Consider the following 13,424-nt stretch of genomic DNA (forward strand, 5'->3'; position numbering starts at 1 on the left):
GTCCTTTGCCTTGCTGCTGCCCACTGCAGGTTGGACATTCTCCTGGCTGGAAATCTGACTGCAGAGATTAAATACATAGCTTCCCCTAATGACTTACAGAGCACACTTGACAGCCTAGTTTTGTGGAAGGCTTTTGCTGACATTCACTTAAGATAAACAACATCATTGCTGTGTGGTTTTGCAACTCGTGAGCAATGACACAATGTTGGACTACGCTGTTTAAAATCTTTAGATCATAATGGCAGTGTGTGCATTGTGTAAGTAATGTTGTTCTATATGGGTTTGTCCAAACTCTTAACAGGTGTCTTAAAGGCAGTAACACCTCCAGAGCATTTTTAGAAATCATTACTGTATTGTAGTGTACTCTAAAGTCAAAATTAAGTAAGTGTTCGTCTTCCACATTCCTGTAAAGTTCTGCCTCAAATATTCAGCCTAGCCTAGCAATAGTCCTTATGTGACCTGTCTCTCTAGCTATGATTTCTACATTTTTTGTGCATGTAGTGAAGCATTTGATTAACTCTTTCTGTGAAATCTGACCTGATGTTAAAATGTCCAGTTTTCAGAGCTCTGCAGAAAGTAACTACTCACATAATACTCCACCTCTCAGCTTCAGTAGCTTTAGCCTGGACGGTAAGCATCTCACAGTGTTACAAAGAATGGGATCAAAACAAAGCAGCACCAAGACAGCTAACAAATGTACACAAATGTTTTATAAATAAACAAGCAGTTTTAAAGAGTATACCAGTTGTTACTTAAAAAAACCAAAACAATGGCTTTTCCTATGATGACTTTTAAAACTAAACTCTAGGAGAGGTAAGGAATGTCTTCTGTAGGATTGTGTTCACACTAACATTATGGTGTTTTAGAAATGGCTTTCCAAATACAACAGCTGGATTCTTGTGTGTGTAAATCATCTTGGTTTCTAACTAATGTGAATACTTCAGTAAAGGAAATTAAATATGAAAACTGTAATGTAAATATTTTTAATCTCCTGCTATCTCCTATACGCATATACAGACATACATAGATACATATATACATACATATATGTATGTATTAATATAAATATATATATGAATTTCTGAATGTGCTGTCAGATGCTATAGGCTAATGTTTCCTGAGACTTTGTGAGACAAAGGAGCTGGCAACTCTGAACCTGTACAGGGCTCTGCTTCATATCCTTCCACATGAGAAGGCATTGGGATTTATTTTGCTCTCTCTGCCCCAAGTGCTTGCAGCCTCAACAGGCAGCAAAGGAAGGACAGAGAGTGACACTGCTGAAGGACACTCATACAGGGATTCATCTAAATTCCTGCAGTGATTAATATATCTGCTGGGGATTCATCACATTTTTGAGTACCAAATACACACAGATACAGTTGATGTTAAGATACCATTTGTCTTAAAACACAGCAGGATTTTTTTCTATGGCTCTCCTAATTCAAACTCAATAAGGGAACCAAGAGAATGGTTCCCGAATCTCTGCTGTCTCGCTGTTTAATGGCTTTTTTTAATACTTGGAAGCAGCTTTGTATCTGTTACTGACACATGCTTAGTCCAAAATAATTGTGAAAATCAATAGCTATGGAGCACATTGCCAGCTTTAAAAGACACTCCCATGCCCCTAGGTGAATGTCTACAGAAGGCATTTTGTGAAATTCACTGTCTGAACTTCTAACTTAAGCAGTCTCCTAATGGAGCCCCAAATATGCCAAGTTGTTGCGGGAGGCTTACCATAGTCTGATAAGGCTTTGAATTTTGCCAGCTTCCAAACAGAGTCAGGAGTATATCCCTCTCTCTTTTATTTTTCCTATTTTTTCCATGAGGTGCAGTAGTTTCATTTCTAGTAGAAGATGCTTAAGGCTCTTCTGTAGTGCTTAAGGCAAATAATCATGCAGTTCAATTTTCAGCAGTTTATAGTAAATAATTGAACTGCAAAAATCTACAAATGTGATACTTGCAAGTTGATTTTCCTCCTTAACTGTGCTTATTTGCTTATGATGGTGGATTTGTATAAAGTAGTTCCAAAAATGACAATAGCATCTCCTTCCCTTATTCTTGGTGCATCTATTCCCAGTAGTATCTGCTGACCTTTTTTATCAAATGAAGTTTGTGCTGCAGAATCAGCTGATTTAAAAAAAGGGAGTTTAATTTATTAATGGTGAACTGAATTTTTTGTAGTTTACCTTTATTTTCACAGTGCTCAGTCTTTGCTCTTGTTTTCTAAAAACCCTTGAATAGCTCTTCTTTACTGCCATTTCATATTCACATACAGTGAAGCAGAAGAGGTCCGATTTCCTACTGCGCTCCCTCCTAGAATATCGTTGGCAAATCAGGAAGAGGAAGGTTGCATATAAAGGGCTGTCCAAGAGCCAGAGATGTCCTGTCTGGACTACAAGCTCTGTAACTGCATCACTTAGAAATCAGTTTTGACTTTCTGCAATTCAGGGTGAATTTAATGGAACTTAACATTGTTTTGGTTAATTGAATGCATGATGGGAAAACCTGTAGTGATTACCACATGATGGATACCAGGGAAAATTTTTTATATGTATGTTAGATGAGAGCAGCTAAGTTGAAATGCAATCTCCAGTGTCACCCTTCTCTCACCATGTTTGCAAAATCTGAACATATATCCAATTGTTAAGGATTTGCTCCCCCACATCTTTCAGCATTGGAATTGGGGTGGCATGAAATCCAGCTGAGGCACTGTTATTTTTGTTCATCCTACAAAGTTTATATTTTAAAAATAAATAAAGTTGTTTTTACAAAAGGGCAATATCACGTGTGAACATAACATAAAAATCACAGAGGAGACATCAAATCCTTAAATGTTAAATAAACTGCTTTACAAATTAGAAGAGTTATTTATGCCAATTCTCATCCTATCTAGGACCTTTCTACAGTGAGACTTTCGAAGTGTAAAATGTGTGTTTAGTAATAGACTGGCAACAGACAACAATATATATTTCTGCTTTAGCATTTTTCTTTTTTTCAAATGCAGATACATAAAGAAACTTCCCTGCGTATTCTTCAGATTAATTTCTGCTGTATCCAGAATAATATATTAGACCTTAGGGCAAGAACAGAACATGATGATCTGGGTTGACCTTGGTTGAGGCCAACTGTTCCTGTATCTATCCCAGTATTTTGTGACTGATATAAATCAACTTGTGACTTCATTTTTTTTCATAAGTACAAAATTACATGTATTAAAAGCAAATGAACACTTACTCTAATTTTTGTTAGATACATTGGCTCCAGATGTCAGGTACATAACCTGCTTGACAATTTGATTCCTTTTTTTTCCCCTTTTTTTTTATGCTGAATAGAAGATGTGTTATTGTGGACTGGATGAAACCTTACTAAATGTTTGATTTATCTTATTCATGGTAAAACTAAGAAGGGCATTATAAAAACAGCTAAAAGCTTGAGAGCCTCTTGGTCCCCAAAATTCTGTCCTTTGTCTTACATAGAGGTTTAACTTTGAGGCAGAAGTAGTATCCCCTGTCATCTGATAACAATTCCTGTGATGGGAAGGCAGTATGTTGAAAACATGAGTGATCAAGAAGGAAACCAAGACAAAATCAGAACAAGTGCGAGGAATAAGGTCAGTGAAGAAAATATTGTTGTTCAGGCTAACTGTTGACAGGATAGGGCTGGGAACTCTTACCAAAGAAAGTATCTTTTCTTTAATTGTATTGTGTAGAAGAGGAGGGGATGTTGCATGCTTTTTGTAAGAGAGTTGGGCTTTATCAGGCAAATGTACAACTCCATTGTAATTTCTTTTTCTGTCACAAGTAACACCCAAAAGCAGAATTTTGATTTTATGGGTCAGAAATGCATAAATGCTTATATGCACTATATGCACACTGGTGAGCACATATGTAATTTACATTTCTGATGCAACAAATTAACTAGAGGGGGTTAGTAGTGAAGGTCAAAATCTAATAAGGTTATCTGCTTCAGCATAATGTATTTCATTTTGGTACTAAAATGGTGAAGCAGGATTAGACATCTAAGCCAATACACTTGAAAAAGTAATGAACACATTTTGTACTGATTGAAGAAGTTCATCTTGCTCAAACTTCTTGGCTGCAGAAATAAAATAACTATTGACCTAGTTCTAAAAATATCAGGGATCAGGTAATATCTTAATTCTGATTTATTTGGTTCAAACTTTGAAATGCTATCGCTTGCAGGTGGCAGATATGCAGTGGTAGGGAATAGTGCCATCGTGAAATGCTGCAGACTGAAAAAAATCACCTGCTTGTCCTGGGATGAGTGCCATTGCTGTCTGACGGAAATATCAGGCTGGTCTCTCATCCTCTGAATGCAGATATTTCTAATGGGACAGAAATTTACCTGTATAGTGTAGGGAATGATGCAGTAAGAGGAAACACTTAGCGTTTTGCATGCAACTTCTTGTATTCAAACATAGGACTTTTTTTCTTTTTTCCTTTTCTCTAAAGGCAAACCCACAACCTGGTAAATATTAGAAGCAGATTGCTCATGTACTGGAAGAGATTCTTGGCAGCTGTTTGTTTTGGCTGGTTCCATTTTAAAATAAAATCCTAACAAAATAATAGAAAAATCCGTGTAGAGTATTGTACCTTTGTTTGGCATTTGTAGTACAGCAAACAAAGTTCTCATTAGAGTTATCATCATTTTTACATGGTAGTTTGGCATCTAGTCAAAACTATGTATATTCATAAATAACTAGGCCTATACCTGGAATATTCAGGCAATATATGATGTTGGTTTTCCTTGTTGGCCTTGCTTTGCTGGTTTTTTTTGGGTGTTTTTTTTTTTTGATTGGGCATTAGATTTGAGAGCTGAGTCCAATGTTTGAATCCAATTATTGGATTATTTTTTTCCCTGTTACTCCCCTCAGCCTTTTTGCACAATCCTTTGATCTCTTATATTGAAACTGGGTTGCAGTTAATCGTACGGGATGGACTTACTGAAAAGGGAAATTGAGCAGATTGATGTTTTCCCATTTTTAGTCTTTACATCCTTTTAGATCCCAACTCAAAGGTGAGACAGCAAAATGAAAATCAAGATCCTCATCAGTTTATGATAAACATGGTCTTCATGAAATACTGCAGCCTTCAGATCAGAGATAGAGGTATTAACCTCTTGCAGTCCCTAAATGCTTTTACCCTGGTTAAGCAAGCTGCTACCAATAGCCAGTTTGTTCTATAGGATATTACTAGTTGCTTTTTATTACCTCTCTTGAAACCAGTTACTACTCTCTGTGGATGCAAGAAGGTTTGTGCGCCCTGAGCTGTGACCTTGCCTCCCCTTTGAACTTGAATCCTTGAATGAAATCTAGACCTTCATGTAGATTTTCTTCCTTGCATATTTGTTTAGTTTCATGCTGAATTGACCAACTTCTTGCTCTGGAGTTTGCCTTGTTTTCATTTGATAAAGTTACAGTAAACCTATTTCCTGTTTCCTTCTAATTTCTTAATTTAGTACATTTTAATGTATCTATCCATGTTTCTTTGTTGTGTGTATAATGTCAAATAGAGAAGAAAATCTGGGATGATATGAAGGAAAGCTTTATCAGCACCAACATGGGAATAGTTCTGTTATTTCTGGACAAAGGCCACAAATGAGTTATTCAGGACATGATAAATGACAGGGAGACTATTGTAAGAAAATTCTTTATCATGCATAACCCACATAAGTCACTGTGCATAGGCAGAGGAGTACTTTCAAGAATTTTAGGTTCTTGTTATGACTAGAATGAATTCAAAATATAAATGTAAGTTTATAGTTCATCCTATTGAATGAACAACTTTGTGGTTTTTAGAGCAGTTTAGATGAAGTCTTACCAAAGGATGACCGGCTCTGGGAGATGCTTGACTAGATGGGATTGTTGGCCAACTCCCTCGAGGACCCCAACTCCATCTCCAGTGCAGTTTGTCTCTTCTGAAGTCAGGAATTTCTGTCCCCTTTCTCACCTGCCTTCTCGTTCCCAACTTTTGTCCTAGCACCCTTAGTGCAAGCTTAGGCATAGTGGCATTGCATCTACAGTAGCAGTGTTTTATTTTGCTAAGCAGGTACAAGAGGAACCAAAGAGCTTGTGTATTTTTAACAGAACAACATTCTAGGTCAGGGTTGATTTATAATGACTTTTATGAGGGTCTGGTTTGGTCAAGAAAGAAAACAAATGCACTGAAGCATGCAGGCAAGAGCCACAAAGGTTTGGTGAGACATGATTTTTGTCATCTTTAGCGAGGCCTTTTCTGTGTTGTTCAACTGGGATCACTGGCATACATTGTCCGTTTGCTCCAGGGTCCCCACGGAACTGTGATCAGCCACACGTTGCCTCTGACTTGAGGATCCACTTTTTTTCCAAGACTAGATTATTTAGATTAGTGAAGTTAGAGCTTGAGAAACTTCTCCAAGTCCTGCAGAGATGCCAGCAGCCGTACTTACTTTGGTGATGAACTTGTTTGTAAGAGAGCAGCTACTCTTCCTGCTTTTCACCACACTGAGTCTGGTTTGCCCAGTGCCTCCAACCATAACATTTTTGTTTTGTGAACTGGAAGAATATAACATCTTCCTCTGAGATACAAAAATAAGCAGATCATTTGAAGCTCCACTGGTGATCAGGAATGTTGAGAGAAAATCAGATGGAGGGATTAATTGTGGTTTTGGGGGTGGGATACATTTGACCATAACTGTGATCTGATCCTTAAGAGAATATAAAAACCCAAAAAGCTGGGCAGGGTTCGGATTTCTAATGTCTAATTTTTCACTGCTTATAGTGTATCTAAGCAATCTGCTGTACCTTAGGAAAAAGATCTTGGGTTTACAGCGGATAATTTTGTAGACACAGTTCAATGGCTGTCAAAAATGAAAAAAAAAAATTAAGAGCTACGGAGAAGGAATAAAGAGGAACTAGAAGCAGTTTTTGAAGCAGTTGCCTGATCCTCCTTGCCTCCTCTGCTTTTTTTGCCCGGGAGTAGTCTCAGGGCCCACAAGCTGAAATCACTTTAGGTGAAACTCACCCAGAAAATGCACTTCAGAAGCACATTTAATGTTTTGAATGTGCAAAGAGACATTCAGTCTTATCTGTTCCAAAATAACACCCCCAAACAGGTATATAGAGTCAAGTCCTCTTCTCTGCACGACTGCCCCTCTGGTAGCCCTCTGGCCACCATCCACGTGCCGATGTGGAGGTAGCCAGAGAGGCTCCTGCTCTCAGCTGGTGGATGGAGGACTGTGCTGTGTAGCTGTGCTTGCTCTGCACTCATGCTCGTCTCCAGCTATCTCCAGGTACTGGGGACTGACAATGGGCCAGACTAGACCTTTGATCTGTTCTGGTTGTATGAAGAATATCGGAATCTTAATTTTAATGGAAACATTAATAAAAATATTATTGAGAGTTATTGAAAAATAATAGTGGCTATATTTTTTGGGGGGGGGTCCTTTGATAACTGTAGACATTACGAGGACCAATGTATTTGTTGCATCCCTTTCTCCATGTAAAAAAGAGGAACATGTATCCTGTAGCTAATACAGTCCACATCCCTTATTAAGAACAAACTTACCTCTCTCCTGAGAAGTAGATTTATTGCTGCTGTTAGCAAAGGCCTGGGAATGGGATCCCCTGGCTTAGTTGCACTCCAACACTATCTGTCCTTAAAATTTTCCCTCTGTAACCTTTTCACATCAGAGGATGTTTTATGCCTCCTGGTAATGCTCTGTCTTAATTCATTCTGTACTATATAACTTGAATATAGTGTCATAGCTAATTGCCACCATCTGCATGTAAACCACAACAGTTTTTTTCTACCACATGTCATAACAGCAACTTATCTCTAGCTACTTGGAATGTGTCTGGGAGCAGACACCTGACTCAGATCATTTGAGTTGCTGTCAGTCCCTACTTCTCTCTGCCAACCCTACATGCCACATGACCAAAGAATGGTTTGGGTTGGAAGAGATTTTAAAAATCCCATAGGCAGGGACACGTTCCACTAGACCAGGTTACTCAAAGCTCCAATCAGCCTGGGCTGGGACACTTCCAGGGATGGGGCATCCATAGCAGTGCAGCTTCTTTCAGTGTCTCATCACACTCATCATAAAAAATTTCTCCTCTATGTCTAGTCTCAGCCTTCCCTCTTTCCTTTTGAAACTCTTGCCCCTTGTCCTGTTCACTGCATGCCCATGGGAAAAATCCCTCTCCAGCTCTCTTGTAGCCCCCTTCAGGTACTGGAAAGTGCTGTGAGGTGTCCGTGGAGCCTTCCCTTCTCCAGGCTGAGCAACCCCAGCTCTCTCAGCCTGTCCTCATAGGAGAGGTGCTCCAGCCTTCTAGACCCACTCCAACAGGACCATGTCTGTCATGTGCTGAGATCCCAGAGCTGGACACAGTATTCAAGGTGGGATCTCATCAGAGCAGAGTAGAGGGGCAGAGCAGAGTATGCTCCTACCCTATGGTGACTTATGTCAGTCTCAAGTAGCCTGGATTGAAGGGAGTATACACAACTTATTTTTTCTGAGCCACAAACATGCCTGAAAGTGCCTGGGAAGCAATCCCTGGGGACAGTTTATAACAGGAGCATTTCAAGTTGCCTCCATTATCTTAATGCCATTCAGTTTGAGGCAACTTTCTTGTGCAGTGCCCAAACCATGTGCCATGAGGCTGAAGGAGGATGTCAGCAGCAGTTTGAAATGAAAGGGGATAGGTACAGACACAGAACATTTGAGAAGTCCTGATTGTTCCAGTAATTGAAGAAGTGAACATTTTAAAACAGAACATTGTGCAGAAATAGTGAAAAACTTGAGAGGACTCTGGCTCTGTGCTCTCAAGCAGTTTTTTTTCTCATCAAGTTATCCTGCAGTGGCCCTGCCTACATGAGCAGTGATGTTTTTAGAGATGTCAGTTCTATTCATCTCAGGGTCGTAGGGCCTGGTATACTCATGAATCAAACCTGGGTTTTTGCTTTATAGAAGTGTTCAATTTCCAGATGAACATCTATGATTAGTGACTAACATGCATATGCCTGTACAGAGGGAAGGATGCTAATCGAGTGGTGAGCTGTCAGTTCTCTCCCCTTTCTTCTCTACTTTAAGTTTAGACTTTGGCTGCTGTCCCTGGAACCAGCTGCTATCAGACTATGGAAGATCTTCTTCTTATGCCAGCAGCAGCATCTGGATGCCTGGCACAGCTCTTTGAACAGTTGTCTTGATTTCTGTTGCGGTCAGCATGCAGCTGGAATTTTTTATCCTGCCTGGATGGTTTTTCTCTTTGGCTCACCTTGAATTATTTGGAATTTATATGTTTCCATCGCATGGGGGAAACAGGACTCTGTGCAGTTACTTCTCAGTACTTGTGTAGAGGATCCTTGCAGCTGAAATATAGGGATAATTCCTTTCTGCCTTTGTGTTTGTATATGCTTTTTATAGGAGAGGCACACTAAAATTTACTCTCACCCTGAAGCTGTTGTGTACTTACAGAGTGCATGCTGGGACTATGAGTACAAAAGCAGAAACTTTTGTACTGCAAATTTTTTAAAATATATTTGGTATCAGAAAATTCTAATTATACAAGCAGAAACTTTCTACATTATGTATTTTTGAAATGGAGTTTCAGGAAGGATCTTGCATGGGTCTAAGGTAGGATTCCTGCTAGCAAAAACAGATATTAAAGCAAAAAAATTACTAATGATGGACCTCACCCTACCTCATCACCAGGGTATAAGGGAGCCAGGTTGAGGTTCCCACTCTGCCCAATTCAGTAATGTGACAACCTAGCTGCAAATTTGGGATGTTTTCCATTGCAGCCTTTTATTAGGCCAGTTGAGGTGTAAGCCACATAGTCTGCTGGGCTAGCATGTGTGCCTGAGTGACAGGAGCTCCCTGAACCAAGGGGTGAATTGGGGAGATGGAGGAGGATATGTCTGTCCTCAGAATGTTAAAGAACTATGTTTAGTCACGCTGTGAGGCAAAACTAGGTATCAGTGGTGCATTTTGGTTTTTTTAAGGGTGTCGTTTGTGGCCTGGGCCATACCATACACTTACTCTCATGCTTGCTTACTCTTACTGCATGTGGGTCCAAGACAGCTTGAGTGCAGGCTCCATCATCCTATCCCATCCACCTCCACTGCCCTTTGCTATGCTGAGACAGATCCTTGCCTGGCTGCAGTTTCCTCAGTCTGCAAACACATAGCCCACAGCAGGAGAAGCAAGAGAATTGCTACCAAATTAGGAGACGGGGTTGCTGGCTAGGTCAGCAGAGATACTGTGGAAATGTAAAAGCCAGGTTTCAGATCTGCCAGCTGCTCTGAAGAAGCCTGAAGTAGTTTCTGGAGCACCAGCTACTTCTGAGATTGCAGTGAAAGTGAGCAAATATTATTGGTTTGCCTGGGGCTTCCTTTACTTAGGACTGTGTGGTTGTCACTTTTGGCACTTCTAGACAACTTTGTTTCATTGTGTACAAAAGTGCTGTTCCTGAACTGCATTGGGAGAATCCCTTATGGGAAAGTACAGAGTGGTGTGTTGGCACTTGCAGTGCTGCTGCTGGGCTTACAGCTGTAGCCACAGTTTGAGCTGAGGCCCGGCAGCCCTTACCCCTGCCCAGCTTGCCTGCTACCCTGCTGTACTGGATGGAACCAAGGGGGAAGGGGTTTTGGCCTCCTCAAAATGTTGCATCTCTATGGAAGTAGCCAAAAGAGCCAAAGGCAGCTGTTCTTGACTAGGAAAGCCTTTTGCAGGTGATTGCTTTGTGTTATGCCACCCTGAGTTGTTTGTGGTAGGAGAAGGAAAAGAGAAGCTTGAGTGTGAGCACCTAGGAATAGCTGCTGGTCCCATTGAGAATGGATGGAGGGGACTGCTTTCACTTGTCCCCACCAGCTCCTGTCACCCAAGGTCCCTCCCATGCAGCAGTGATCCCCTGTCTCCCCGTGGCTAGACCTTCCCAGGTGAGTTCGGGATGTAGAGTGAAAGAGGGCAGAAGTCTTGTCAGCTACTGTTCATTACAGCTCTGACCTCTTCAAAATAATAAGTAGAGCCTTATTTGGCTTTTGAACCAAAAAGTTTGGGACACTATTAGTTTATTTTGTGCTAGCAGCAAGTGAGCAGTGCTACTCGCAGGACTTTCCTACCTGCATTAGCTCAGTATTTCCTTCGCTTGGCAGATCTGCTAACTGAAATAACAAGGGAAGATGTGACTGTGGTTACACATGGTGCTTGGCAAGGACTCTTTGTCCTGTACGTTAGCCACAGATTTATCCTTCTGCTATGCGTACTGTCAGTTTTTAATTTCCTCCCTTTTTTCTGTATTCCAATTTCCATTCTTTTTTTTCTTCATTATCTTTTCCTTTGCCCAGCCTTGTTTCTCCCTATGGTTCAGTGACTGTCGTCTTTTATCTTGGATCTTTCCTTTAGCGTCAGCGAGAAAAGAGGGGGCTCACACATACCACACACAGACATCTCCTACGCACACCCTGTGCCTTGGGATCCCTGCCCATGTGGACATGTGCACATGGCCAAGTATGTCTAATTGGTTTTGCACCAGTAATTTAACCTAAGCCAACTAGCTTTTGTTAAATCCACGACTGTCGAATTAGGCATAGGCAGGAACCACAAACCATATGTTTCTTCTGTTTTACCACATGCTGTTCTGACTGCATCTTAGAAGTAACATGGATATGCCCCTAGGGAAGTTACGCCAAGGTGGGGTGTTTACTAGAAGACAAGTCGTCGGATTTGTAGTTTGGACTGATCATACCACAAATAAAAATCTGTGTATATGTTCTATCCATTTCAACTAAAAAGATAAAAAAATCCACTGCGCAGGCTCGAAGGGCAAAGACCCTTCCCAAATCTTCGTTCGCGAAGACTGGCCATACACATACACATATGTTCTATCCATTTCAACTATTAGCTATCCTTACTACAGGCTGCTTTTTTTTTTTTTTTTTTTTTTTTTTTTTTTAGCAGAGGAGGAATAATTTTTGAGTGTTTTTTAATATCTAACTTGTAACTTAAAGGCAGGGTATCTGAAACCTGCAGCTGTGGGTAATTCCAGCTCCATTCTAGAAAATAGACATTTAATCAAAGGGAGATCTTCCGATTTCTGGACATTATCCAGAGTTCAGTCCAATTACACTTTAAGCAGAGGCAGAAAAAGAACAATTTCAGTCATTTTTCTCTCTTTCTAGCAGGCTGAGAAAATGTGGAAAGTTCTCCCTTTTTTTCATGGACACCTTGCTTTGTGCCACACTTAACTGGCTCTGTTGATGTTACATATCCAATCTAAAAAAAACCCCCTTAATTTATAAAATGTTTACGTTGGAGAATATCCTTCTCCAAAACTGTGCTGCTGTTTTTAGCTCTCTTAGTGTTGGTGTATGGAGGATGACTGACAAGAACTGAACATTAACAATGATCTTAGGCTGCTCCAGGGGATGGTAATTCCTATGTGAAACATCCTTAAAAATATCCTGTTTGAACACTTAGTAACATGTTAATGGTTATGTTAAAGAGCATAACACTCAACTCTGACTTTTGCTGAAAAGAGGGATCAATTTGAAACAATTTGCATTATAGCAAACATGGGGGAAACTCTTTTGCCTCCCTGAGTGAGCACACAAGGAGGGTGAATGGTTACGGCAGGTCCTCCCTGTTCCTCCCACTTCAGATTGGTCAGATCTTCGTTTCCTTGATTCTGCATATTTCTGAAATTCCAGTTGCTGTTTCTTTTCTGACTGAGCAGTTCTAATCTCCCAAGATTTTTATCAAATATAGTCTGGACTAGTTAGGGCAAACACAAACAGTATAGTGAACACCTTAGTAACTTTTCCAAAGGCAAGATCACTCCTTGGTTAATGAGGTTTTTTTCTTTCAAAATGAGTCACTGTTTCAAGATTTGTTCTCCTCATACTAAATTCAAGGCCTATCACAAATCCATCTAATGTTTTGTTTCTGATTAGCAGATCAGAAATGTTGTGGCCATGTGGAGCAAAGCACTCATCCAATGTTGACTTCCTCTGCTCTTTCGATATTTGGGGGTTAACCTTATGCCAGCAAGATTTTCTGTGTTAGGTATTGTTCTGGCCTTTTACAGTCTGCATAAAAGTATAAGGATTTGCCTTATTCAACAAAGATGTAATTTTTTGTCTGTGCCTTGCCTGGATCAAATTTCTGTTGCTGGCTTATCCAGCAGTGTGCAGAATGGATGTCATGGAGAATGGAACCACCATCAAAGGATCTTCCTAGGTGTATTTTCATAATCTTTACCATGATTAGATTGAGTGAAAGGGTCCATAGTGAAATGTACATCATGAGTAGCAAATTTCAGAATATATCTGTTAAAATCAATGTAATTCACACTTTTCTGAATACTTAATGTGCAGGGTCAGGCAGGCAACACTACATCTCTAAGACTGCCAAGATAAACCCCTCTG

General features: G+C 40.2%; 1 protein-coding gene across 1 annotated transcript in view; it reads left to right on the forward strand.

The window, feature by feature from the left end:
• Positions 1–13,424, forward strand: part of ARHGAP6 (Rho GTPase activating protein 6) — a 322,836-nt gene that overhangs the window by 37,107 nt on the left and 272,305 nt on the right. The window lies entirely within an intron of this gene.

The sequence above is a fragment of the Chiroxiphia lanceolata genome, chromosome 2 (assembly GCF_009829145.1).
Source record: "Chiroxiphia lanceolata isolate bChiLan1 chromosome 2, bChiLan1.pri, whole genome shotgun sequence".
In the NCBI taxonomy this organism is placed as follows: domain Eukaryota; kingdom Metazoa; phylum Chordata; class Aves; order Passeriformes; family Pipridae; genus Chiroxiphia; species Chiroxiphia lanceolata.